We start from the raw sequence: 27,894 nt of genomic DNA, 5'->3' as shown, positions 1-27,894 counted from the left end.
TTTCACCTGTTCCCCTGTGGTTCAGTCCAACCCTGGCAGTATGTATAAAGCAGCTGAACCGGTTATCTGCCTCCTCCTTACCCGCATAATCTGTAGCCCCAGCACTGACCACTCCTCCTCCCGGTCACTGCACTGCTCACCTGACACAAGGTCTCACTTCCTCCTGCCAGACTGATTCACCTTCTCCCCCTGCCGGTAAGTGGCCACACGTGTCCTCGATGCCTCTGCTGTGAGCACTGCGGGACCGTCTGGTGGTTTCTGCAACACTTTCTGGTGAATGCTGCTATTGTTGCCGAGTCCCGGGATGGCAAGTAACCTGGGGTTGCAGCATAGTTTATGGAGGAGGGGCTTAAAAGTATGCAGTATATGGAGGAGGGAGTGCCCTGTATATAGGGGCACTATATGGAGAGGTATGGGGGTGAGTGTGCATATAGGGACAGTATGTGGTGGGGGGTGTAGTGTACATAGAGAGTGTGTGTGTCCATGTCACACAGAGGTGACTGTATTGAAAAAAATCTGCATCTCTCTCCATTGACCCTGTCTGCCCCTCTTCTCTACCCCCCATGCTCTATTTGTCCTTACCCCCCCCCCCCCCCCCCTCTCTCCCTAGTCCCTATCTGGGCCAACCCTCCTGCCCTCTTTCTTCGGAGGTCGGGGCTAGGCGCGGGCCAGTCAAGTTCTTCTACACTTTATAGTATTTGCTTTGTGCACTGGGGTACATTCATGTTGGAATAGAAAAGGGCCTTTCCCATACTGTTGCCACAAAGTTGGAAACATAGCATTGTCCAAAATGTATTTGTATGCTTAAGCATTAAGATTGTCATTCACTGGAGGTAAGGGGCTTAGCCTAAACCCTGAAAAACAGCCCCATACCATTATCCCTCCACCAAACTTCACAGTTGGCATAATGCAGGCATGTAACGTTCTCCCGTGATCCGCCATAGCCAGACTTGCACAGAGAGGTGTGATTCGACACTCCACAGAACAAGTTTCCACTGCTCTACAGTCTAGTGTTAGATGCTTGGCATTGGACTTGGTGATGTGAGGCTTGCATGCAGCTGCTCGGCCCTGGACACCCATTACATTAAGCTCCCACTGCACAGTTATTCTGCTTACATTAATGCCAGCGGAAGTTTGGAAAACTTCAGCTATGGAACCAGCAAAGCATTTGTGACTTGTACGCACCATGCACCTTAGCAGTCGCTGAACTCCGCTCTGTGATTATACGTGGTCTTCCGCTTCATAGTTGAGTTGCTGTTGTTCCTTAACGCTTCCACTTTCTAATAATATCACTTACAGTTGACCATGGAATACCCAGCAGCAGGGCCAAACTGCCCATTTGGCACTTCTGGCAAATGCCAGAAGGGCCGATGGGCTGGTGGTCCGGTCCTGTCACACAGAAAGCCAGTATGGCCGCAGGCACATGCCATGGCCGATTTTTGGCCCCAGTCCGTCCCTGTGTAAGAGGGCGGCGGGGCGTGTAGTGCCTGCTGCCGTGCTCACCACTTACCAGGCGTCGCACTCTCTCACCTTCAGGTACCGGACCTGGAAATCTTCAGTCGGATCCGGACACGGCAATCCCCTCTCGGAGCTGATGGACGAACGAGCTGAGGAGAAAATAGAGTACCTTAAGGGGGGGTATCAACCCTTCTTCCACCGGAAAAGGGGATACCCCAGGGGTGGCGGTGACCTTCACCGGTTGGGTGTATGGTCATCACTGGCACAAAGCCTCAGCCACCCAGATTTCACACACTCGCACTCTCGCACGTAGTGTGATGAAGGGGTTCTCACGTCCGTGAGCAACCCCTATTCCGGCGCTCTGGGACAGACAAAGGGACAAACGTACACAGATGCTACTCACCGTCAGTTCCGCACCACGAACGTCTTCTCCTCTTACAGGTCCCTGTAAGGAGGCAAACAGCCGTGCAGGGCCTAACTCTAACCTAGTGTAACACCCCTATACTAACTACAACGGCAGAGCCCTCAAACTAGCTCTGTGGGTGTGGTGCAACAAAACTAGACACAAACTTACACTTTGCCCTGCACGGTAACACACATATCCAATCACAATCGCAGTGCAAGCAACTACCACGGTGCTGTCCCTTTGATCACTGATATACCTCTCTGGGGAGTGGGCGCCGTACAGCTCACCCACCTCCCGTACACTGTCTTTCCAGGGGCTCAGGATTCTTCTTCACCTCATTGAGCATTCTGCGCTGTGCTCTTGCAGTCATCTTTACAGGACGCCCACTCCTAGGGAGAGTAGCAACAGTGCTGAACTTTCTCCATTTATAGACAGTTTTCTTACTGTGGACTGATGAACATCAAGGCTTTTAGAGATACTTTTGTAACCCTTTCCAGCTTTATGCTAGTCAACAATTCTTAATCGTAGGTCTTCTGAGAGCTCTTTTCTGTGAGGCATGGTTCACATCAGGCAATGCTTCTTGAGAATTGCAAACTCAAAACTGGTATGTTTTTTATAGGGCAGGGCAGCTTTTACCAACACCTCCAATCTCGTCTCATTGATTGGACTCCAGGCTGGCTGACTCCTGACTCAAATTAGCTCTTGGAGAAGTTATTAGCCTAGGGGTTCACATACTTTGTCCACACTGCACTGTGAATGTTTACATGGTGTTCAATAAAAACATGAGAACATACTTTTTCTTGCAACTGTACATTTCCCGGTGCTGGAAGCCTTGCCCCTTCTGCACAACATCATGTGCTCATAGGGCAGGGCCAGCCCTCTTGCTTTTGTTACGACTTTCCCTTATATAGGCCCATGTGGTCAGTTTTTCTATATGTCAGAAAAAATGAGACAGAACAGATTATGTAAACAGTACTACCAAATAATGTTGTAAAAAAATAAATAAATAAAATGATAAAAATGTGTCCTCAATGCAGCTAGGAATGTTACTTTGTTTCAATTTGGTATGCTGGGTGGGGGGGATCAAATTTAGTAAAAAAATAACTTTTTTTAATCTCAATAGTTGCAATGTAATTTGCAAAGCCATCTGTTTTGTTACCAACACATACGACGTATCAATCTGTATGAACACAATAAAGAACCTTTCAATACCTGCACTGAAATGTACTGTGCTGCAAAATTGGTATATACAAGTGTGTGCTCAATCAGCTGATATAGTTGCGATTAATGAATGCAGTGGTGTCAGTCATGCGTCAGATAAGCGCGGTCCTGCATTTATGGGTGTTCGTTTAGGGAGGCAGGGCTGACCTTGTTCAGTCTGCTATATAAGCCGGACTGATAGGGGAGTTTTGCCATCTATCAGCGCCAATGATCACTGCCGCGTACTGCCTCTAATTCATAGACAACTGTCTGTGCATTAGAGGCAGCTTATGGTTGATGTAAGTGCCCAACAGAGCAGAGGCTGTTGTGTTCCCACACTCACCAAGGTACATCCCCTCCATTCTCCGCACTGTGGACTATGTGATTGTACTCCTGTCACTCACTGCATCTCCCTGTCACCCACTACCTCTCCCTGTCACCCACTGCCTCCCTGTCACTCTCTGCCTCTCCCTGTCACTCACTGCCTCTCCCTGTCACCCACTTCCTCTCCCTGTCACCATAGCTAGATTAAGGGGAGGGTACCGTGGACACAGGGCCGGTTCTTGCCCTTATGGCGGCCCTGGCGGGAAATAGGGGTGTGGCTTCATACAGGGGGCATGGTCAGTTACGCCCCCTGTACAGTAGAGTAGCGCCGCTGAAAAAGAAAAAAAATAATACTTACTATCCCCGCTCCCGACCACTGCAGACCTCCGCCGGCGCCGCTCCTCTCCTCGGATCTGGCATAGACAGACACTAGAGGTCAATTATGACCCCTAGCGTCTGTGTCAGTCCCACAATGCTGTGCGGTGCGCGATGACATCATCGTGCACCGCACAGCAAAGGTCCTCTCCACAAAGATAAACTAGATGCGTAGCGTCCAGTTCCCTTCACAGCGGGACCAGCAAGGGACACAGCAGGCAGCGGGGGGCACAGCAGTAGCGGATCTGGCCATGGTGCGGCGCCCTCCGGATGGCGCCGGCGCCCTCCGGAAGGTGGCGCCCCGGGCAAAAGTCCTGCTTGCCCGTGGCAAGATCCGCTACTGAGTGGACCCTGTACCCCAGGCCACCAATTGGGGGCAGTGCTGACATGATGTGGAGTGCCGGAATAGTGTGGGGAAGGCCCCCTGACTTAAGTGCCCTGCCCCCCCAAGGCCTTATCTGGCCCTGTCTGTCACTCTATATCTCTCCCTGTCACCCCCTGAATCTCCATCACCCACTAACTCTCTCTGTCACCCATTGCATTCCTGTCACCCTCTGCCTCTCCCTCCTGTCAACCACTGCATCTCCTGTCACCCTCTGCTTCTCCCTGTCACCCCCTGAATCTCCATCACCCACTAACTCTTCCTGTCACGCACTGCCTCCTTGTCACCCTCTGCCTCTTCCTGTCACTCTCTGCCTCTCCCTGTCACCCACTGCCTCTACCTGTCACTCTCTGCCTCTCCCTGTTACCCTCTTCCTGTCACCCATTGCCATGTGGCATATTATGAACTTGAGGTGAGGCGGAGGAGGAAGGCCCAATGCATATTTTTGCACCTATGAGGAAGTTACAGTAAAGAAATTGATCCAGTATTTATAGCCAGAGGCCAGCAAGTTAAACTATGCTATATCAGTGGTTCCACCGCTGATTGTGAAAAAGTTTTGTTTAGCAGGTAGCTAAGGATAATATTATTGTCTGCAAACACAGTATTTTAATAGATTTATGTATTAAAGGGATAACTGTAGATATTATACAAACCACTGGTCATTCCTTTATACGTGAGGAATATAAAGGAATCTCTGCTACCAGCACAGTAGTGCTTCAATAGTTTTCATAGGGCAACATTTCTCTGTATATTCTATTAATCAGTAAAAGAAGCAGATAACACAATTATAAAATGAGGTGTGGCTGATAAGACGTCCATATGTTCAACATGTGCTAAACGTCTATATATTGCTCCACAAGACAGTAAACAAACTCGCAAATCTTTAACTCCTTTTTAGAGTGTTATTATTTGTTGCTCATGATTTTTACATTTATTTCTGACTGCAATAATCTTGTCTACATTATACCCAGTATATTGCCAGGTCGACGTCTGCTGTGTCTGTAAAAGGGGTGCTCTCTGTCTGTCGTATCTGAAAAAGGGGAGCTCTCTGTCTGGGGTGTAGTATGGCATGCCGGCGGTCGGGCTCCTGGCGGCTAGCATACCGGTGCCGGAATCCCGACCGCCAGCATACCGACAGCTGGGTGAGCGCAAATGAGCCCCTTGTGGGCTTGATGCACTCGCCATGCTGCGCTCACCACGCTGCAGGGAACAGTGGCATGCTACACGCGCCATGCTATATATTCCTTCTCCGGGGGGGTCATGGACCCCCAAGAGGGAGAAAAGGTGTCGGTATGCCGGGTGTCGGGATTTCAGCGCCGGTATACTGTGCGCCGGGATCCCAACAGCCGGCAAACTGAAGACCACCCCTTTGTCTGCTGTATCTGAAAAAGGGGTGCTCTCTGTCTGCTATACCTGAAAAGGGGTGCTCTCTCTGTCTGCTGTTTCTGAAAGGGGTGATATGTCCGTCCATCCAGAGACTCTACCCCAGTGTAAAATTAAAATAATAAAAGCTAAAAACAAAAAGCCTAAAATTATAAAATATATATATATATTTTTTTTTACTTTTTTTGTGCTGTACCCCAGTTTATTATAAAAATTTTATTTTATTTTCATAAGTACTGTGACACTGCCGGTCAGACTGCAGTATATTATTTCCTACTCATACACATGTTGTGCGACACTGTCGGTGAAGTCAACTGCAGTGTGTAATTATTATATACATTTCTGACTCATTTGTGCGACCCTGTCGGTGAAGTCTATCGCAGTGTGTAATTATTGGGTGTAGTAGTGTATGCCGGTGGCAGGGCTCCCGGCAACCAGCATACCGGCACCGGAAGCCCGACCGCTGGCATACCGACAGCGTGGCGAGCACAAATGAGCCCCTTGTGGGCTCGCTGCGCTCACCACACTGCGCTCGCCATGCTGCAGGCACGGTGGCGCGATATGCGCGCCACGCTATTTATTCTCCCTCCAGGGGGGTCGTGGACCCCCAAGAGGGAGAACTGTCAGTATTCCGGCTGTCGGGATTCCGGCGCTGGTATACTGTGCGCTGGGATCCCGACAGCTGGCAACCTGAAAACCACCCGTAATTGTTTATAAATTTCTGACTCATTTGTGCGACGCAGTTGGTGAAGTCAATTTATGTCCATGTCCCTGCCGCTGCATCTATCTAGGCCTGGGGATGTTCTTTTTTTGGTCCAGGGGCGTTCTTTTTTGGTCAATACATTCTTGTTTTTAATAACTTACATAGAAACATAGAATTTGACGTCAGATAAGAACCACTTGGCCCATCTAGTCTGCCCCTTTTTTTTTATCCTTTAGGTACTCTCAAACCTTTTTGAACCTTAATTCTTTGTAAGGATATTCATATGCCTATCCCAAGCATGTTTAAATTGCTCTACAGTCTTAGCCTCTACCACCTCTGATGGAAGACTATTACACTTATCCACTACCCTTTCCATGAAGTAATTTTTCCTTAAATTTCCCCTGAACCTCCCCCCCTCCAGTCTCAGTGTATGTCCTCGAGTTCTAATATTTCTCTTCCTTTGAAGAATGTTTCCCTCCTGAACTTTGTTAAGACCCTTGATATATTTGAAAGTTTCTATCATGTCCCCCCTTTCTCTTCTCTCCTCCAAACTATTCATGTTAAGATCTTTTAGCCTTTCCGGGTACGTTTTGTGATGTAGGCCATGCACCATTTTAGTTGCCCTTCTTTGTACACTCTCTAATGTATTTATATCCTTCTGGAGATATGGTCTCCAGAACTGGACACAGTATTCCAGATGGGGCCGCACCAATGACCTATACAGTGGCATTATCACTTCTTTTTTCCTACTACTGATTCCTCTCCCTATGCAACCAAGCATCTGACTTGCCTTTCTCATTGCTTTGTTGCATTGCTTTCCTGCCTTCAAGTCACTTGAAATAGTGACTCCTAAATCCCTTTCCTCCTCAGTAGTTTCCATTATAGTACCCTTGATACTATATTTAGCCTTTGGGTTTTTGAGACCTAAGTGCATGATTTTGCATTTTTTAGCATTAAACTGTAGTTGCCACGTTCTTGACCATTTCTCAAGCCTACCTAGGTCATCAATCATTTGTTTTACCCCTCCCGGTGTGTCTACCCTGTTGCATATCTTTGTATCATCTGCAAAAAGGCATACCTTCCCTTCAATACCATCTGCAATGTCACCAACAAAGATATTAAAGAGAACTGGACCAAGTACAGATCCCTGGGGTACTCCACTGGTAACATTTCCCTCCATAGATTGCACTCCATTAACTACAACTGTCTGTTTCCTATCCTGCAACCAGGTTCTTATCCATTTAACTGTTTTATAATCCACCCCCACGCTTTCAAGTTTATTTAGCAGGGGACAGCATCAAATGCCTTACTAAAGTCTAGATATGCTACATCCACAGCTCCCCCTTGGTCTATTATTTTCGTCACAGAGTCAAAAAAGTCAATAAGATTTGTTTGGCATGATCTACAGTAAATCCATGCTGTTTTGGATCCTGTGAGTGGTTTGATTTAAGATATTTCACAACTCTTTATTTTAATAGTTTTACCATTACTTTCCCCACTACTAATTTAAGGCTTACTGGTCTGTAGTTACTTGCTTCTTCCTTGCTTCCACTTTTGTGCAGTGGAACTACATTTGCTCTTTTCCAGTACTCTGGAATAGCACCTGTATTTAGTGACTGGTTAAATAATTCTGTTAATGGTGTAACCAGCACATCTTTTAGCTCTTTGAGTATCCTTGGGTGTATCCCATCTGGTCCCATTGATTTATCCACTTTTAGTTGTGAAAGTTCTGTTAGGACCTTCTCCTCTGTAAATGTACTTTCATCTACCTTATTTTTATGAATGTCCTTGCAACTTAACTGTGGCCCCATCCCTTCTTCTGTAGTAAATACTGAGCAAAAATAATTATTTAGGTGATCTGCTATTGCCTTGTCACCCTCCACCAAATACTCACTCTCTGTCTTAAGTCTTATTATTTCTCCATTTGATTTTCTCCTTTCACTTATATACTTAAAAAAAAGTTTTGCCCCCTTTATCTACTGACTGGGCCATTTTTTCCTCAGCTTCTGCCTTTGCACGTCTGATCACTTTCTTAGCACCCTTCCGTCTGTCAAGATACACCTCTTTGTCGTTATTATTTTGAGTCTGTTTGTATTTCCTAAAAGCCATCTTTTTTGCTTTCACACTAGTTGATACTTCTTTTGTGAACCACACTGGCTTCCTTTTCCTGGTGCTTTTCCTAACCCTTTTGATACAAAGATCAGTTGCACTTAGTATTGCACTTTTCAGTTTTTCCACCTCTCCTGCACTCCTTCCAAGTTCCACCAGTCCGCCAATGAATCACTTAAACATCTCCCCATTTTTGCAAAATCAGCATTTCTAAAATCCAACACCTTTGTTTTTGTGTGACAGGAGTTGGATCCTGTCTTTGTTATGATTCCCGTACTCCAGACCAGAGGAGATCTAATGGCAGAGGTCTGAGTACTGGAAAGATATGCTGGTTACAGGAGCGGGAAAGCCTAGTAACCCCTGGCGCCCTAACTCCGTTGTCTCGCCCGTGTTATCAGAAATCCCCTGCGAGACTATGGTTGCTTGAGCCCATGGCAGCCGCGTTTGAAGGGCGGATTATGTCTGCCCAACTTCGATGCCCCCTCAGGTCTTAATGGGAGACAAAGGGAAATCCGAGACAGGGTGATAACAAGGGGCCCTCTGACTAAGCAACCAGGCCAGGGGCTACAAGCTAACTAACTTAAACCAAAAGTATGTGCGGACAAACCGCCAGGGAAAAGGACAACCAAAGATCCACTGATCCGTTACTCCTATCCAGCACCGCTGGATACCAGAGTGGATTAGTGGGAGCGGAATCCTCCGCAAAAGCTCCGGAACACAAAGAAACTAAATAATAAACAGTAAGCGGTCAAGCCGCAACACACGGCTACGCCGCGACTCACGAACACCACAGGATGTTAAAGGTGCTCGGTCGGACTCCAGGAATAGATGACAACTTCCGAGTACTGGACCACTGAGGACAGGAACAACCGGATTGAGCAGGACTGGAAACTCTCTGTAACTGACACAGCAAACAGGAAGCTATCACCGGCGTCTGTGAGAAGTCCGGAGAGTGCTTAAATTTGGGAGCCCTCCAATCAAGATCCAGACAGGGTAATCACATAATCATGCCGTGCAGCTGCATGCTGCACGGCCAGGATACAATTGAACTGATTAATTAAGACCCAGCAACGGGGAAAGCGGTCCGACCGTGGCGTCCCCGTTGCTAGGGTCTGAGCGGCTCCGTGCGCCCGGCGTCTAGCGTTGCTAGGGAGCCGGCGGCTGTCTGCCTGCGGCGTCCCTAGTTGCTAGGCGCCGGGCCGCACTGACGGGCGGACCCTCGGCGCCTAACAGTACCCCCCCCTTGAGGAGGGGTCAAGGAACCCCTAAGGCCAGGTTTCTGAGGAAATTCTCGAAAAAATGCCCTTTTGAGCCTCGGGGCATGGAGATCCTCATCCAGGACCCAAGACCTTTCTTCTGGACCATAACCTCTCCAATGTACCAAAAAATAAAGCCGACCCCGGGACAACTTGGAATCGAGAACCTTCTCCACCAAGAACTCCTGCTGACCCTGTACATCTATTGGTGATTTCCCCTGAGAGATCTTGCGAGGAAATCTACTGGACGAAACATATGGTTTCAACAAGGAGCAATGGAAGGTATTTCCGATCCGTAAAGTTTTTGGTAATCGTAACCGGAAAGCAACTGGATTGACTTTTTTGATAATATGAAATGGTCCAATAAATTTAGGACCCAATCTGGCTGAGGTTTGTCGAAGTTTAATGTTGCGAGTCGACAACCATACCCTATCTCCTACTTTAAAAGTGCACGGCCGCCGGAGCCTGTCAGAAAATTTTTTCTCCCGAAATGCCGCTTTTCTGAGAGCCAGGTGCACTTTTCTCCAAATGAGTTTGAGATGAGAGGTCAAGGTCAGCGAGGAGACAGAGGAATGTTGAAAAAAGGAATTAGCTCTGGGGTGAAAACCAAAAACTGTAAAAAATGGAGACACATTGGTGGAGGAATGACAGGCATTGTTGTAAGCAAACTCCGCCAACGGAAGAAACTCAGACCAGTCATTTTGGAGTTTGGCCGAGTACAAACGCAAATATTGTTTTAATGATTGATTAACTCGCTCAGTCTGCCCGTTGGATTGGGGATGGTAGCCAGACGTTAAAGATAATTTCATCTTTAATGAGGCACAAAAAGACTTCCAAAATTGTGCAATGAATTGTGGACCCCGATCAGAAACAATATCAGTGGGTAACCCATGGAGTCTGAAAACATGGCGGAGGAACAAGACTGCCAATCCCTGGGCAGATGGCAATCGGGGAAGAGCAATGAAATGGGCCATTTTGCTAAAACGGTCCACTACCACCCATATGACTCGGCATCCGGCTGACAGAGGGAGGTCCACCACAAAATCCATGGAAATATGAGACCATGGCCTAAGAGGAACATTCAAGGGCATAAGTTGACCGATAGGCAAGGAACGGGGAACCTTATGCTGTGCACAGACCAGACAAGAAAAAACAAACTCCTTAATGTCTTTGGAAAGACCAGGCCACCATACTGAGCGGGAAACTAATTCAAAAGTTTTAGCGATCCCCGGATGCCCGGCAACTTTGCTATCATGAAACTCCGTCAAAACAGTTGCTCTCAAAAACTCGGGGACATAAAGACGACCAGCAGGAGTATTTCCAGGAGCTTGATGTTGAAGCTGCTTTAACTGGGTAAATAAATCTTGTGTGAGGCCTGCCCGAATGACTGAAGACGGAAGTATGGGAGTAACAGGACTGTTGTCTTGAACTGGAAGAAAACTGCGTGACAGGGCATCTGCCTTGGTATTCTTGGAACCTGGCCTGAAGGTGATAATGAACTTGAAACGAGTAAAAAATAAAGCCCAACGAGCTTGCCGGGCATTCAGCCGTTTAGCTGATTCAATGTATTGAAGATTTTTGTGATCAGTCAAAACTGAAATGGTATGAGTGGCTCCTTCAAGCCAATGCCTCCACTCCTCGAAAGCCCATTTAATAGCCAGTAATTCCCGGTTACCAACATCGTAGTTGGTTTCAGCAGATGAGAATTTCCTGGACATAAAGGCACAAGGATGTAATTCTAGAGAATCCGGATCCTTCTGAGATAGGATAGCCCCTACTCCAACCTCCGAGGCATCAACCTCAACAATGAAAGGCAATTCTGGGTTGGGATGTCTGAGGACTGGGGCTGAGACAAAGGCTTGTTTCAAGGCCTGAAAAGATAACTCCGCTTCACGTGACCAGTTGGTAGGATCTGCTCCCTTCTTAGTCAGTGCCACAATGGGAGCAACTAGGTCGGAGAAAGAGTGAATAAATCTTCTATAGTAATTCGCAAACCCTAAAAAGCGCTGAATTGCTTTTAAGTTGGTGGGTTGCGCCCAACTAAGGATGGCTTGGAGCTTCTTTGGTTCCATACAGAATCCCCGAGGGGAAATGATGTACCCTAAAAAGGATACCTCCGTGACATGAAATTCACACTTCTCCAGCTTGGCATATAGGTGATTTTCACGTATTTTTTTTAGAACCTGACGCACCTGGGTAACATGTTGTTCTATAGAGTCAGAATATATAAAAATATCGTCTAAGTAGACTACAACGAATCTTCCAAGAAATTCACGGAGTACATCGTTAATGAGATCCTGGAAAACTGCCGGAGCGTTAGACAGGCCGAATGGCATAACCAGATACTCATAGTGACCCGACTGAGTACTGAATGCCGTTTTCCACTCATCCCCTGACTTGATTCGGATGAGGTTATATGCTCCTCTCAGGTCAATCTTAGAAAAAATCACAGCCGAACGTAGCTGATCAAAGAGGACAGAAATCAGCGGCAAAGGGTAAGTATTTTTCACTGAGATCTTATTCAAGGCTCTAAAATCAATGCAGGGTCTGAGTGATCCATCCTTCTTCTCCACGAAGAAGAAGCCTGCACTTAAAGGGGATTTAGATGGCCTGATAAATCCTTTCCCAAGGCTTTCTTTAACATACTCATTCATGGCCACAGTTTCAGGTCCGGACAATGCATATAACCTTCCCTTAGGCAAAGTGGCACCAGGAATTAGCTCAATAGCACAATCATAAGGCCTATGGGGAGGCAGAATGTCCGCATTGCCCTTGGAAAATACATCAACAAAATCCTGGTATTCCACAGGAATGGGTGCGGGAATGACAGCAGCTATTCTGATGGGAAACGTAATACATTCCTTATTACAGATGGTACCCCATTGTGAGATCTCCCCCGACTGCCAATCAATGATGGGATTATGAAAGGCCAGCCAAGGGTGACCCAGAACCACTGGGACTGCTGGGCAATGGGTAAGGAAAAACTCAATTTTTTCAGAATGCAGAGCTCCTACCGAAAGTAGAACAGGAGGTGTACAGAGAGAAATAACCCCATTGGACAAGGGACTCCCATCTAAACCATGCATGGTGATACACCTACCCAAGGCTAACTGAGGAATACCTAAGGCCTTGGCCCATGTTAAATCCATAAAGTTCCCTGCAGCTCCACTGTCCACAAAAGCCGAGACCGAGGAACAGAGGCTGCCAAAGGAAACTTTAGCTGGGACTAACAGTGAATTATTTGAGGATATAAGCTGCAGACCAAAGTGAACCCCCTCACAAATCACTTGGTCGAGGCGTTTCCCGACTTGTTCGGACAATTACGGGCAAAATGTCCCTTACCTCCACAGTATAAACAAAGACCAGAATTTTGCCTTCTGGTTCTTTCTTCAGGAGACAGTTTGGAGAGGCCCATCTGCATGGGCTCCTCTATGTCCACAGGAATGGAAAAAACACAAGGAGTAGACCCGACAGATGCTCCTTTTTCAGCCCTCCGCTCTCTGAGACGACGATCAATCTTAATAGAGAGCTCCATGAGTTTATCGAGAGTCTCAGGAGCGGGATACTGAAGGAGACTGTCTTTTATAGACTCGGATAAGCCGAGGCGAAACTGACTGCGCAGGGCTGGGTCATTCCATCCACAGTCGTTCGACCAACGGCGAAACTCCGTACAATAAATCTCTGCGGGATTCCTACCCTGTCTGAGAGCACGCAACTGACTCTCGGCGGATGCCTCTCTATCAGGGTCGTCATACAATAGCCCTAAAGACCCCAGAAAGGCGTCTACAGACAATAAAGCCGGATCGTCTGTTCTTAAACCAAAAGCCCAGGTCTGAGGATCCCCCTGAAGTAAAGAAATATTAATTCCAACCCGCTGAGATCCCGTACCTGAGGAGACTGGTCTTAAACGAAAATAAAGTTTACAAGACTCTTTAAAATTAAAAAAAACTGCTTTCTATCCCCAGAAAAACGGTCAGGCAAATGCATTTTTGGTTCAGGAATGACCCTTGGGGAAGTCCGTAACAGATCTTCCTGTGACCTCACCCGAAGGGACAGATCCTGAACCATCTGAGTAAGTTCTTGAATCTGGCTAACTAGAAGCTGGCCAGGATTTGGCCCAACACCGGTGGGATTCATGAGGCCGACAAATCTTCCAACTGAATAAGGGAAAAAATTAAATCCTGTTTAATTTTAAATTTTACTCTGGCCGGTGATAATGTTATGATTCCCGTACTCCAGACCAGAGGAGATCTAATGGCAGAGGTCTGAGTACTGGAAAGATATGCTGGTTACAGGAGCGGGAAAGCCTAGTAACCCCTGGCGCCCTAACTCCGTTGTCTCGCCCGTGTTATCAGAAATCCCCTGCGAGACTATGGTTGCTTGAGCCCATGGCAGCCGCGTTTGAAGGGCGGATTATGTCTGCCCAACTTCGATGCCCCCTCAGGTCTTAATGGGAGACAAAGGGAAATCCGAGACAGGGTGATAACAAGGGGCCCTCTGACTAAGCAACCAGGCCAGGGGCTACAAGCTAACTAACTTAAACCAAAAGTATGTGCGGACAAACCGCCAGGGAAAAGGACAACCAAAGATCCACTGATCCGTTACTCCTATCCAGCACCGCTGGATACCAGAGTGGATTAGTGGGAGCGGAATCCTCCGCAAAAGCTCCGGAACACAAAGAAACTAAATAATAAACAGTAAGCGGTCAAGCCGCAACACACGGCTACGCCGCGACTCATGAACACCACAGGATGTTAAAGGTGCTCGGTCGGACTCCAGGAATAGATGACAACTTCCGAGTACAGGACCACTGAGGACAGGAACAACCGGATTGAGCAGGACTGGAAACTCTCTGTAACTGACACAGCAAACAGGAAGCTATCACCGGCGTCTGTGAGAAGTCCGGAGAGTGCTTAAATTTGGGAGCCCTTCAATCAAGATCCAGACAGGGTAATCACATAATCATGCCGTGCAGCTGCATGCTGCACGGCCAGGATACAATTGAACTGATTAATTAAGACCCAGCAACGGGGAACGCGGTCCGACCGTGGCGTCCCCGTTGCTAGGGTCTGAGCGGCTCCGTGCGCCCGGCGTCTAGCGTTGCTAGGGAGCCGGCGGCTGTCTGCCTGCGGCGTCCCTAGTTGCTAGGCGCCGGGCCGCACTGACGGGCGGACCCTCGGCGCCTAACAGTCTTTATACTAAACCATACTGCTTGATGATCACTGGATCCCAGGTGCTCACCCACATATATGTCAGATATCCTATCACCATTTGTAAGAATTAAATCTAATATTGAATCTTTGCGAGTGGGCTCCATCACCAATTTCTTGAGAGATGCTCCCTGTTAAGGAATGTAGAAATTTGCCACTTGTAGCTGAACTTGCAAAAGACCCCTCCCAATTTACATCAGGTAAATTAAAGTCTCCCATGATTATGACTTCTCCCTTTAAAGCCATTTTAGTGATGTCCAACAATAGGTTCCTGTCCAAATCCTGCCCCTGGCCTGGTGGTCTATAGATCACCCCAATGCAAATAACATCCTTCTCCCCAGTTTCTATGGTGACCCAAAGGGCCTCAGTTTTGTCTTCAATATTTTGTATTAAAGTAGCATTTATGCTTTTTTTTCACATACATTGCTACCCCTCCTCCGATTCTTCCCATTCTATCCTTCCTAAAAAAATTGTATCCTGGTATAGCTATGTCCCAGTCATGATTTTCATTGCACCATGACTCTGTAATTGCCACAAAATCCAGGTTATCCCTTGTCATTATCGCAATTAGCTCTGGAATTTTGTCTCCTAAGCTCCTAGCATTTGCACACATAGCTTTAAGATTTTTGTCTGTGCATTTATTATTAGTAGCCATGTCCAGACTGTACAAAATAAATGACAAGTTTAAAGTTGAAACTACCTGTTTGGGGATGTTGCTCAGTGTTTGATATATATATATATATATATATATATATATTTACTAATCAGGAATCACACTGCGTCCTTTACACCATGAATACACCTCCCTTAATGTAAAGATATAGTACACCTGACCACAATGAGCAAATGATCAAAGGAGGTAAACACCAGGAAGCATGCAATAATAAACTATGTTTCACTGTGCAACTTCCCCACACATGCAATGCCAATTACAAGCCAATCATTACATCAAAAAACATACATGAGTTTGCATAAGAGAGAGCTGTAGTGAGCAGTTTGGGGATGTCTTTTCATAGTGTAAAAAGACAGATAGCATTGGTACAGGTGAGAATTCAGATGGTTTTGGTAAGCTATAGACATAAATTTGAGTAGTTGCAGATGAAGTGGAAAGGTCTAGCAGCGTTCCTAACACAGATATAAGTTATAAGTATGGGTTACTCAGGCTGGAGTAGTTTGAGGTGTAGAGGAACTGGACTCACATTTGTTTGAAAGTTGTCCTTTAGTGGTCCAGATTGTGGATAGATTGTTGTCCTTCTGTTTTCCTTCGGTTTAACGTCGGTGTAACGTTGAAATTATTTTTAAACTTGTAGTTATCCTTTGAATAATGTCCTTTGAAGTAATGGCCCACAAGCCTACAGCCTAAGCCAGCCTGATGCTCTTTAAGTAATGGACCAAGCATGTGAATACACTGATTACACCCAAACTCCAATGACCCCTCCACCAGCAATGACTAGTAATAAAACAGTTTTAAGAAAACAACCAAACAAACCAACCAACCAACTGAGATTTATCACAGTCATGCCCTGATGCCTATACTCAGGAGATAACATTACAATTTATCAATAGCAACCCATCATGTGCATAAGCAATCTAATATAAAAGCAGATGCCTTATGCCTATAGCAATGCTATAATTCTTAACACCCAATTTGCTATTTACTATTTCAGTGCAATCAGTAGTGATAATCTGCAGCACTCATTTACATTAAACCTAGACAAGTATATATTCACCAGCAGTTATTTGAGTGCAATGTTCTGCAGGAGTGTAGAAGATGGAATTACCAGCAGTTATTTGAGTGCAATGTTCTGCAGGAGTGTAGAAGATGGAATTACCAGCAGTTATTTGAGTGCAATGTTCAGCAGTACCATGTCTCCAATTTATGTCATCTTGCACTTGCACCTTTCTTTGCATTATGTGCTATTTGGATCATTTTGGGGGACATAGTTTATAAAACTGTCATCCTGCCTGCCACTGCAGTGCCACTCCTAGCTGCCTGCCACTGCAGTGCCACCCACTTCTGTCGCTTAGCTTAGTCATCCAGCTACCTCGGTGCAACCTTTTGGCCTAAACTGGATAAAAACAATATTGTGAGTTGTGAGGTGTTCAAAATAGACTGGAAATGAGTGGAAATGAATGATGTTGAAGTTAATAATACTGTAGGAACAAAAACATCCACAAATTCTGTGATTTTATGATTTAAAAAAAAAAATAGAACCAAAACACACAAGGGCGGTTTAGGTAAAACCATTCAAAAACCAAAACATGAAAGAAACCCCCCCCCCCCCCAAAAAAAAAACTAAAAATTGCCAGGAACACATCTTTACGCCTGATCTGGTATTTCAACCTGGAAATAAAGCAGGGTTATTCCCGGGCTATTACCGTGTCATGTGCAGTGTGAACAGGTTACCCGAGTCGATGCGATCCAGGACCCGTTCACACTATGGAGGAGGCAGCATGGAGATGATCTCAACTCCTAGTGCCGCCTCCACACCCACCCCTGATGGCAACCTGACCTGGCATATTGCCGGGTCGCGTTGCCAGTCTGAAAGGGGTCTTATGGCGGGTATCACCTAGGAAGGACCCATTTAGAATTCCCGGGTGCGACCCGCCTTTGCAATGTGAACGCAGCATTAGTTACAGTGTTAATTAAACAGTAAATACAACACACCTCTTCAAGCAAGCTTATCAAATTCCAGAACCGCCCACATAACCTTAATATACTTTTCTATCCAATTACATCCCAACTGTACAGTCCACATATAACCTCACATTTTTTTTATTTTTTTTCACTTTCCTATCTTCCTGACCCCAGGCCAACTTTGCTGTGTGACAATATTATACAGCCCACCAAGAACCTTTGCAATCTGGTGGACCATTATCCAATAGATAACACCTATCCCTGTTTATAAATGCCTAATTCCCTATAGATTGTAAGCTTGTGAGCAGGGCCTTCCTACCTCTATGACTCTCTGTTATTATAACTTATTACCCAGGTTTATTTTATCTAATTGTAAAGCACAGTGAAATTTTCTGTGCTATATAAGAAACTGTTAATAAATAAATACATGGTCAAGAGTAGAGATGAGCGGGTTCGGTTCTCCGAGAACCGAACCGTACCGAACGTCACCATTTGAGTCTGGTTCCGAGCTAGGCTCCATATAAGGAGCCACGCGTCCCCGCCATTTTCATTCCGGCATTGGAGAGTGTACAGAGAGGACATGTTTCCGTTCCCTCAGTGTCCTCAGTGTCCGTGGCTTGTGCTGAATCTGGCCAGTCACAGTGCTTGTGTCCTCTGCTGCCATATCTCCAGTGCTGTGTTGTGATGCATCAGTTCAGTGGTAGTGTCTTGTGCTGCATCAGTCACAGTGGTGGTGTCCTCTGCTGCCATATGTCTAGTGCTGTCCAGTGGTGCTGTGTTGTGCTGCATCAGTTCAGTGGTGGTGTGTTGTGCTGCATCAGTCACAGTGGTGGTGTCCTTTGCTGCCATATGTCCAGTGCTGTTGTATAATAAGTCCCTTACAGTGTGGCTGTGTTGTCCTGCATCAGACCAGTGGTAGTGTCCTGGACATCAATCAGTCCAGTGACCATTCACAGTGGTGGTGTCATCTGCTGCCATATGCCCAGTGCTGCTGTATAATTATCTGTGTTGTCCTGCATCAGACCAGTGCTAGTGTTCTGTGCATCAGACAGTCCAGTGACTATTCCCAGTGGTGATGTCCTCTGCTGCCATATGTCCAGTGCTGCTGTATAATAAGTCCCATACAGTATTGCTGTGTTGTCCTGCATCAGACCAGTGGTAGTGTCCTGGCAATCAGTCATTCCAGTGACCAGACAGTCACAGTGGTATACGCTGCTGCTATATGTCCACTGCTGCCCTATTATAATAATAATAATAATAATAATAATAACAACAACAACAAGTCCCTTACAGTGTTGTTGTGTTGTGCTGCATCAGACCAGTGGTAGTGTCCTGGCCAATGGCCATCAGCCACTCCAGTGACCAGGCAGACACAGTGGTATACGCTGCTGCTATATGTCCACTGCTACAGTATTATAATAATAATAATAATAATAATAATAATAATAATAATAATAACAACAACAACAACAACAACAACAACAACAAGTCCCTCACAGTGTTGCTGTGTTGTGCTGCATCAGACCAGTGGTAGTGTCCTGGCCATCAGCCGTCAGTCATTCCTGTGCCGCATATTGTGTTATATAACTCCAGAAACATAATGGAGAACAAAAATTTGGGGGATAAAATAGGGAAAGATCCAGAACCACTTCCTCCTAGTGCTGAAGCTGCTGCCACTAGCCATGACATAGACGATGAAATGCCATCAACGTCGTCTGCCAAGGCCGATACCTATTGTGATAGTAGAGGGCATGTAAAATCCAAAAAGCCAAAGTTCAGTAAAAAGACCCCAAAAAAGAAATTTAAATGGTCTGAGGAGAAAGGTAAACTTGCCAATATGCGATTTACGACACGGAGTGGCAAGGAATGGCTGAGGCCCTGGCCTATGTTCATGACTAGTGGGCATGCTGGAGATGCTGTCAGTGGACAGAACAATTGCGGCCCACTCTCGACATTCAGCCACTGCGTGACACTACTAGATGGGCCAGGTGGTTGTGTCGCTTAGCTTAGTCATGCAGCAATCTTGGTGCACCTTTTTTTCTTCTTTGCATCATGTGCTGTTTGGGGCCTTTTTTTTATATCTGCCCTCCTGTCTGCCACTGCAGTGCCACTCCTAGATGGGCCAATTCTTTGTGTGGCTTGGCTTAGTCATACAGCTACCTCATTGCACCTCTTCGACATCTTTGCATGAGGTGCTGTTTGGGGCCTAGTTTTTGAAAAGTGCCACCCTGTCTGACACTGCTGTATGAGTCCAGGGGTACTGCTGTATTAGTCCTGAGGTACTGCCGTATAAGTCCACCAATTGCAGAATTTTTTTTAAAAATGACAGGGGCGTTCTGGAGATGCTGTCAGTGGACTGAACAACTGCGTCCCACTCTCGACATTCAGCCACTGAGCCTACTAGATGGGCCAGGTGGTTGTGTCGCTTAGCTTAGTCATACAGCAACCTCGGTGCACCTTTTTTTCTTCTTTGCATCATGTGCTGTATGGGGACTATTTTTTTAAAGTGCCATCCTGTCTGACACTTCCGTATATGTCCAGTGGTACTGCCATTTAATTCCAGTGATTTGGACGTGTAATTCCAGTGATTTGGACGTATAATTCCAGTGATTTGGATGTATAATTCCAGTGATTTAGCAGTATTTTTACAGTATAATTCCAGTGATTTGGACGTATAATTCCAGTTAATTTGACGTATAATTCCAGTGATTTTGCCATTTAATTCCAGTGATTTGGACGTATAATTCCAGTGGGAATTGTTTGTGTCGCTTGGCTTAGTCATACCGCTACCTCATTGCACCTCTTCGACATCTTTGAATGAGGTGCTGTTTGGGGCCTAGTTTTTGAAAAGTGCCATCCTGTCTGACACTACCGTATTAGTCCTGGGGTACTGCCGTATAAGTCCACCAATTGCAGAAATTTAAAAAAATGACAGGGGCATGCTGGAGATGCTGTCAGTGGACAGAACAATTGCGGCCCACTCTCGACATTCAGCCACTGCGTGACACTACTAGATGGGCCAGGTGGTTGTGTCGCTTAGCTTAGTCATGCAGCAATCTTGGTGCACCTTTTTTTCTTCTTTGCATCATGTGCTGTTTGGGGCCTTTTTTTTATATCTGCCCTCCTGTCTGCCACTGCAGTGCCACTCCTAGATGGGCCAATTCTTTGTGTCGCTTGGCTTAGTCATACAGCTATCTCATTGCACCTCTTCTACATCTTTGCATGAGGTGCTGTTTGGGGCCTAGTTTTTGAAAAGTGCCATCCTGTCCGACACTGCAGTGCCGCTCCTAGATGGGCCAGGTGTTTGTGCTACACACTAGTGTTGCTTGGCTTAATCATACACCAGCCTCGGTGCACCTCTTTTTCTTCTTTGTATCCTGTGCTGTTTGGGGACTAGTTTTTGAATAGTGCCATCTTGTCTGCAACTGCTGTGCCACTCCTAGATGGGCCAGGTGTTTTTGCCGCACACTTGTGTCACTTAGCTTGGTCATACAGCCTCCTCGGTGCAACTTTTAGGCCTACAAACAATATTGTGAGGTGTTCAAAATAGACAGGAAATGAGTGGAAATGAATGTTATTGAGGTTAATAATACAGTAGGAGCAAAATTACCCCCAAATTCTGTGATTTTAGCTGTTTTTATGTTTTTTCAAAAATCATCCAGATCCAAAACCAAAACACCAAAAGGGTGGTTTTGGCAAAACCAAGCCAAAACGAAAACACGAAAGTGGAATTAGAACCAAAACCAAAACACAAAACACGAAAAGTGCCAGCCGCACATCTCTAGTCAAGAGTATGTGGACATCCAAACATCACACCCAAACAGCCACCCAGCCCTTATCACCCAATGTTAGTGCCTCATTAATGCTCTTGTGGCTGAATAGATGCAAATCCCCATAGACATGTTCCAAAATCTAGTGTAAATCCTTCACAGAATAGTGAAGGCTGTTATAGCAGTAAAGGTGGGACTAACTCCATGCTAATGCCCATGGTTTAGGACTGAGATGTTCAACAAGCACTTGAAGAGACAAACCAATATAACATAGTAATTACCAAGATTGCCAAGATTCTTCTTTTGGTCTGCCACTTCCATTTTCATATAAAAGCATTGTTATTTAATCATGACATAGCATTAAAAACCTACTGTAGAATGTGGAGACTCAAGTCCTTGGTTATTTTCAAATGCTCTTGTAGTTATTTGTAGTCAAATTTCCAACTTTTTCCCCCCATTCTGCCACTTGTTTATTATTTGTAATTTGGTATTTTAGAAATCAGCTGCTAAAGCTGCCATACACTGAGAGATAATCGTTCAGGTCAGCTGATGAACTGTCTTGAATGATTACTGTCCAGTGCGTGGACACAAATAAATTGTCCACAGCCTCTAAATTTTTAAAAATGACTGGAAAATGGGTGGGACCAATTATCCGGACCCTTTTCCATGCTGTAAATGTAGACTGCATCCATGCATCTAGCAGTGTATGGAGGCACACCAAATTATTGTCCCTTTGCTCTTCCACTCATCAGTTCCCTCTGTACTATTGTGCAGTCTAAAGTCAACATTATGACTGTATAATGAAAGTACATCTTAGTCTTCAAGTACCACCAACAGATGATACATAGTATTTAGAATTTCTGTCTGTAGAAACAGGCAGGATTTTAACACTGCCAATATCTCTCTGGTTAAATAGTTAGTTTAACAGAGTTTGTAGTATATCTTCTTTGGCTCGAATATTTTTGACATGTAAACTTTAATACCATAATTAGCTCTCTAATATAGCACCTAAGGGCCTTCTCATTTGTACATCACTATTGAAGGAATACTGTACATGCAACAAGATTTTTGTCAACCTACAGGCATGACATATTAACTGCATTTTGAGGTGTCTGGCAATTCACAAGTTGAATTCACTTTCACAAAATCACTTTTTTTTTTTAAATGCCTGCAGTGCAATGAATTCAGTAAAGTTTATCAGTACTTTATACATTCTTTCTCATACTTTCCCAGCTTTTGTTTGCACTGCAAATCAACATCTCATATTGTCCTTGGAACTAGAGTTGCACAGAACAAAATAGTAACTTCTTGTCATATTTATGAAACATACACAGTTGAGGGCTAGATCGTAAATTATAGTTTAATTGCACCTGTATGATTTATTCATCTAATTTGTTCTTACATAATTTGTTATAAACCTATTGGTTGAGGATTACCTTGTGTGTACTTCACAATAATAACAATAAATTAACCTGATATAAAAACACCGAGACACAAATTTGGCAGAAAATTGTTAGCTATTTACAGTATTTAAAGCAATATAAATATACAATAGTGCACGATGGCCAAGCTAACAAAATACGAGCCATATCATCCACTATAGAGCATCTCACGTCCAGTGCTGACCGTGTGCAAGGTCATTGCCAACTAATGCAATGACCTAACTACATTGTCTTAACACGAAAGGGACCAATAACATTACCTAGTCCGTTAGTCACACAATTTTTAATCAGTTGTATAGGTAAATAATAATTATTTGCTAAGTGAATTGCTTTGTATTAGAAATGCTCACAAAAGCCCCATATACAGTATGTGACTTTTATGAAGCTGCATCCCCATGCCCTCTATGCAGTTATCTGGCTTCTGAAAAGAAATAAAAGAAATAAGATTCTCATCAGAATGAAAATAAGCAGCATCTATGATATAAAACTAGCACTACAAATGTTATTATTCCACATATGCTGGACCTGGTATCCAACAAATGCTGGTTACTAGGTGGGGGACATTTGTTAAAATAACAGGTGCTGTTTTTATGCAGGTGAGACATATTTTCCCATTACTTCTCTATCTGTGCCGCAACTATTATACATGTCCCCCAGTGCGTGTTGTTTAAATCCCGTTGTTATGCCTTCTGTATTCTACCCTTCCCCTGTGCTTCTTTATTTTGGATGGATTGAAACAACATTCCACATCTGTTTGACACTTAGAAGAACTATAGTTTGAGATCCCTAAGCGTCGCACTCGGCATCAGTGCTTCCTAATGGCAAGGACTACATACAAATGTGTCCTTCTTCATGTAGCCTTCATATGTAATGAGTCACACAGGGCACATGACAGCTGGCACCTCCTGTAAACTAGGCTAGCGCCAAGCAATTATTTTCACCCCAAAAATGCGTCTTATTTGCATCACTACGCGAATAAGATGCACACAAGCAGACTATGCTGATTAAAATGATATGTGGCATGACTGCTTTCTGTGGTACTTAGTGGGTAAAGCGCTGCACTGGGGGTGTTGGGGTGGAGGAGGATATAAATGGGAATAGGACGGGGTAGGTATGTGATTAATGTTGCTTGTGTAACTGCTGCTGATGTTCCTTATACATAAGAGATTCATGAGTTAAAAATAGATACTATGTAAGTCAGTGGTCGAAGTGGGGCGGTATACGGCGGTATGGTATGCCGCCACTTCTTCCACTGACCTGGAAATGAGGAACTGAAAGTGCAACAGGAGGTGAGGGAAGTGGCCATCCTGCTGCACATGTTGCTCCCCGTCCCTGCGCGGCTGCCGGCGGCTGTGTAGAGCGTAGTACTAGCCCGCTGCTCACAGCCGCCCGCTGCTCACCGCCGCCAGCCCGCTCACCCGCTCACCGCCGCCTGCCACCAGCAACAAATGAGTTAATGTTCCCCTGCTGTCACCTCTCTCCCTGTCCTTACCGTCCCTGTCCCTACTGTCACTCTCTCTCTCCCAGCTGTCACTGTCGTCACTCTCTCCCTGCTGTCACTGTCGTCACTCTCTCTCTCCCTGTCGTCACTCTCTCTCCCTGTCGTCACTGTCGTCACTCTCTCTCTCCATGTCGTCACTCTCTCTCCCTGTCGTCACTCTCCCTGTCATCACTGTCATCACTCTCTCTCCCTGTTGACACTCTCTCTCCCTGTCGTCACTGTCGTCACTCTCTCTCCCTGTCGTCACTGTCGTCACTCTCTCTCCCTGTTGCCACTCTCTCCCTGTCATCACTGTCGTCACTCTCTCTCCCTGTCGTCACTCTCTCTCCCTGTTGTCACTGTCGTCACTCTCTCTCCCTGTCGTCACTCTCTCTCCCTGTCATCACTCTCTCTCCCTGTCGTCACTCTCTCTCTCTGTCGTCACTCTCTCTCCCTGTCATCCCTGTCATCACTCTCTCTCCCTGTCGTCACTCTCTGTCACTGTCGTCACTCTCTGTCACTGTCGTCACTCTCTTACTGTCATCACTGTCGTCACTCTCTCTCCATGTCGTCACTCTCTCTCTCTCCCTGTTGTCACTCTCTCTCTCCCTGCTGTCACAATTTCAGCTCATTCAATGTGCTACAATGTGAATTTCGGCTCATTCAGTGTGCTACAATGTGAATTTCGGCTCATTCGGTGTGCTACAATGTGAATTTCAACTCATCGGCTCATTCATTGTGCTACAATATGAATATTGGCTCGTACCGTGTGCTATAATATGAATTTCAGCTTGTACTGTGTGCTTTAAAGTGAATGGGGCACCAGTACTAGATAGTATAAGGGGTTCTACTACACTGGACATGCCCCCTTTTGAGTGACCACGTCCCTTTTGGGTGACCACGCCCCCTTTTCTGGAGCGCATGCGCCTTCGGCACGCGCATAATTACATCCTTGACTTTTTCATACCCCCACTTCAAAATTTCCGCTTCGACCACTGATGTAAGTAAAAAAAATAGTTGAAATAATTTAAATGCAAGGAGCAGTCACAGTGCTCTCCAACTCATAAACACTTCTCTTTATGTAGTCAGTCTCGGTCAGTGCAGTGTCTCTGAAAGGGGACCCTTCTTCCGGGAGGTAAAGTATTTCTTTAGAAACACCTTTGCAGCCATCAACCCCTAATCCTGGGGCTTAAGGCCCTTATTCAGAGATGAACACAGATCGCTACATACACAGCCAGATCTGCGTTCATCTCCTCACATGCTGGGGGCCGCACATCACAGGGTAAGGCTGCCCAGCATGTGTGCAGTTGCCTCCCAATGCTATTGAGGATGCTTCAGTACTAAGGTTGACCCTTAGCAGCGCAGTCTGCCGCCATTTTCTCTTTTCGGAACGGCTGCGTGTGACGTCACGCTGTATCCCACGAAACTGGTCCTGGCCTGTCCCTGTTCAGAATGCCCCACCCGCCGCTGTCAATCACACTGCGGCCACATTCTTCCTGGATGCGGACGCAATCTGTAAGGTCACGTACGCGTACAACAGCCGGTGTGCGTGCACAGACCACCTGGATGTGGCGGCTGCGTGTGAATGATCGGCTGCATCCAGGTCTGAATAACAACCTATGGGGGTCATTCTGAGTTGTTCGCTCGTTGCCGATTTTCGCTATGCTGCGATTTGTTGCAAAATGCGCATGCGCAAGGCACACAGGGCGCATGCGCTTAGTTATTTAACACAAAACTTAGCAGTTTTGCTGTGGCTTCAGCGGCGCTTTTCAGTCGCACTGCTGTTCGGTAAATGATTGACAGGAAAGGGGCGTTTCTGGGCAGCAACTCAGCGTTTTCTCGGCGTTTGCTAAAAAACGCAGGCGTGTCAGGGAAAAACGCGGGAGTGTCTGGAGAAATGGGGGAGTGGCTGGGCGAACGCAGGGCGTGTTTGTGACATCAAACCAGGAACTAAACGAACTGAGCTGATCGCAATCTGTGAGTAGGTCCGGAGCTACTCAGAAACTGCTAAGAATTATTTAGTAGCAGTTTTGCAAATTTTTCGTTCGCTATTCTGCTAAGCTAAGATACACTCTCAGAGGGCGGCGGCCTAGCGTGTGCAGTGCTGCTAAAAGCAGCTAGCGAGCGATCAACTCGGAATGAGGGCTATGTTCCCTCTTAGTGCACTGACTCTAATGGAAATGTACAGTAAGTCCAGTGGTGTACAGTGTGTGTGGCGGGTCCTGCTAGCACATACCAGTAAGTTTTCCCCTGTTTTACAACTGTGACTGAAAATTTCAGCCGGATGTACTTTCTGAACATGTCATTTTATCAGCATAAGGGTCTTTTCAATTAATCCAACGTTTTAGAGAAACAGCTTTTTCCAACTTTTTTTTTGGTTGAATCTGGATTCGACCTATTCAAGTCTGTTGCCATTTTTCTGACTTGTCAGAAATTCCGGCTTTTTGGAAATTACATGAATCAGCGTATTTTGTCGAATTTGCGGGAATTTTCGACGGGTTTTTCCCCCGTTTTCGACAATGCCGATTCGATTTTTCAAAAAGTCGGATGGCATTGTTGAAAACAGGCAAAACCTGTCAGAAATGCCCGCAAATTGAATACTGAAGTGTCAGATCCTCTCCGTCGGAGAGGATCCGACACTAATTGAATACACCCCATAGTCTGTTTGTGCGTCTCATTCGAACAGTGATGTGAATAAGACACATTTTTGGGGAAAAATGCACAAAAAGATGCTCTGTGTTAGTAAACTCGCTCACTGCTAGGTGCGACTACAAGGGCTGTTTAATGTCAGCAATGATGAGGGAGGACACCTCTATATACTGCATGTGGTTAATATGTGTTATTGGCTGGTTCATGCAGTAACAGTCCATCTAATGACCAGGGTACAGTAACGCTTTGTGACCTAACACTCACTGGTGTATCTATAGTGGGTGCAAGGTGTCCAGGGGGTCCCACACACCACATACTTTGCACCCATTTAATAGTACTTCCCTCTCCATCAGTCCGGCGCTAGCTGCATAGCGGCAGATACCACTAGAAAAATGGGCAATGCGGCTATTTAATGGTGATTCGCGCATGCGCAATAGAGATGGGCCCCCTCCTCTGTTAAAGGGCCTCTGTCGGCACTAGTTCTGCTGGTAGAAGGAGAACACCTTTAACTTTTTTAATTGTTACAGTCTGATTGAATCGGATATTGTTTTTTGTTTTGTTTTCTGTTACAGATATCCTCAGGCATATCAAAACGCTTAGCTTGATCTAAAAGCTTAGGTCTAAGATCATGCCACAACATAAAAAAACAGCTCAAACAGCTGAATTAGGGCTGTCAGTTCAGGAAAAAAATGTCAAATCCCTCAAGACTCCTACTGCCAACAGTGGTAAGTAGCTAATCCCTGAGTAGGAAAGACAAACAGGACCACAAGACATAACAAACCAGTAAAGACAAACAAACCACTAAGTACCATAAACTAAATGATCAGGCCAAATGTAATATTTATCACTTGTCAATTTTCATTACCTATAGGCCTGTATCTCCAAAACAGGAAATCCTGCAGATGTGGCAAACATAGCAGTACCAATCTGACATTAATGCATACCAAAGTCCCACAGAGAGAGTCCAAAACTGGAAACATAATGCACCATGATCAATCACTGTGCAGAAGCCAGTAACCCGCTGATGAGTGGCTAAGGTAACAAGATAACTCAACTCAACTCAACAGTCCTTGGAGGACACCAACAAGATCCACCAGCCCCTATCTAGC

Source organism: Pseudophryne corroboree, chromosome 4 (assembly GCF_028390025.1).
Source record: "Pseudophryne corroboree isolate aPseCor3 chromosome 4, aPseCor3.hap2, whole genome shotgun sequence".
Taxonomy (NCBI): domain Eukaryota; kingdom Metazoa; phylum Chordata; class Amphibia; order Anura; family Myobatrachidae; genus Pseudophryne; species Pseudophryne corroboree.
The sequence above is the reverse complement of the archived record's forward strand: the minus strand, read 5'-3'. Positions refer to the sequence as shown.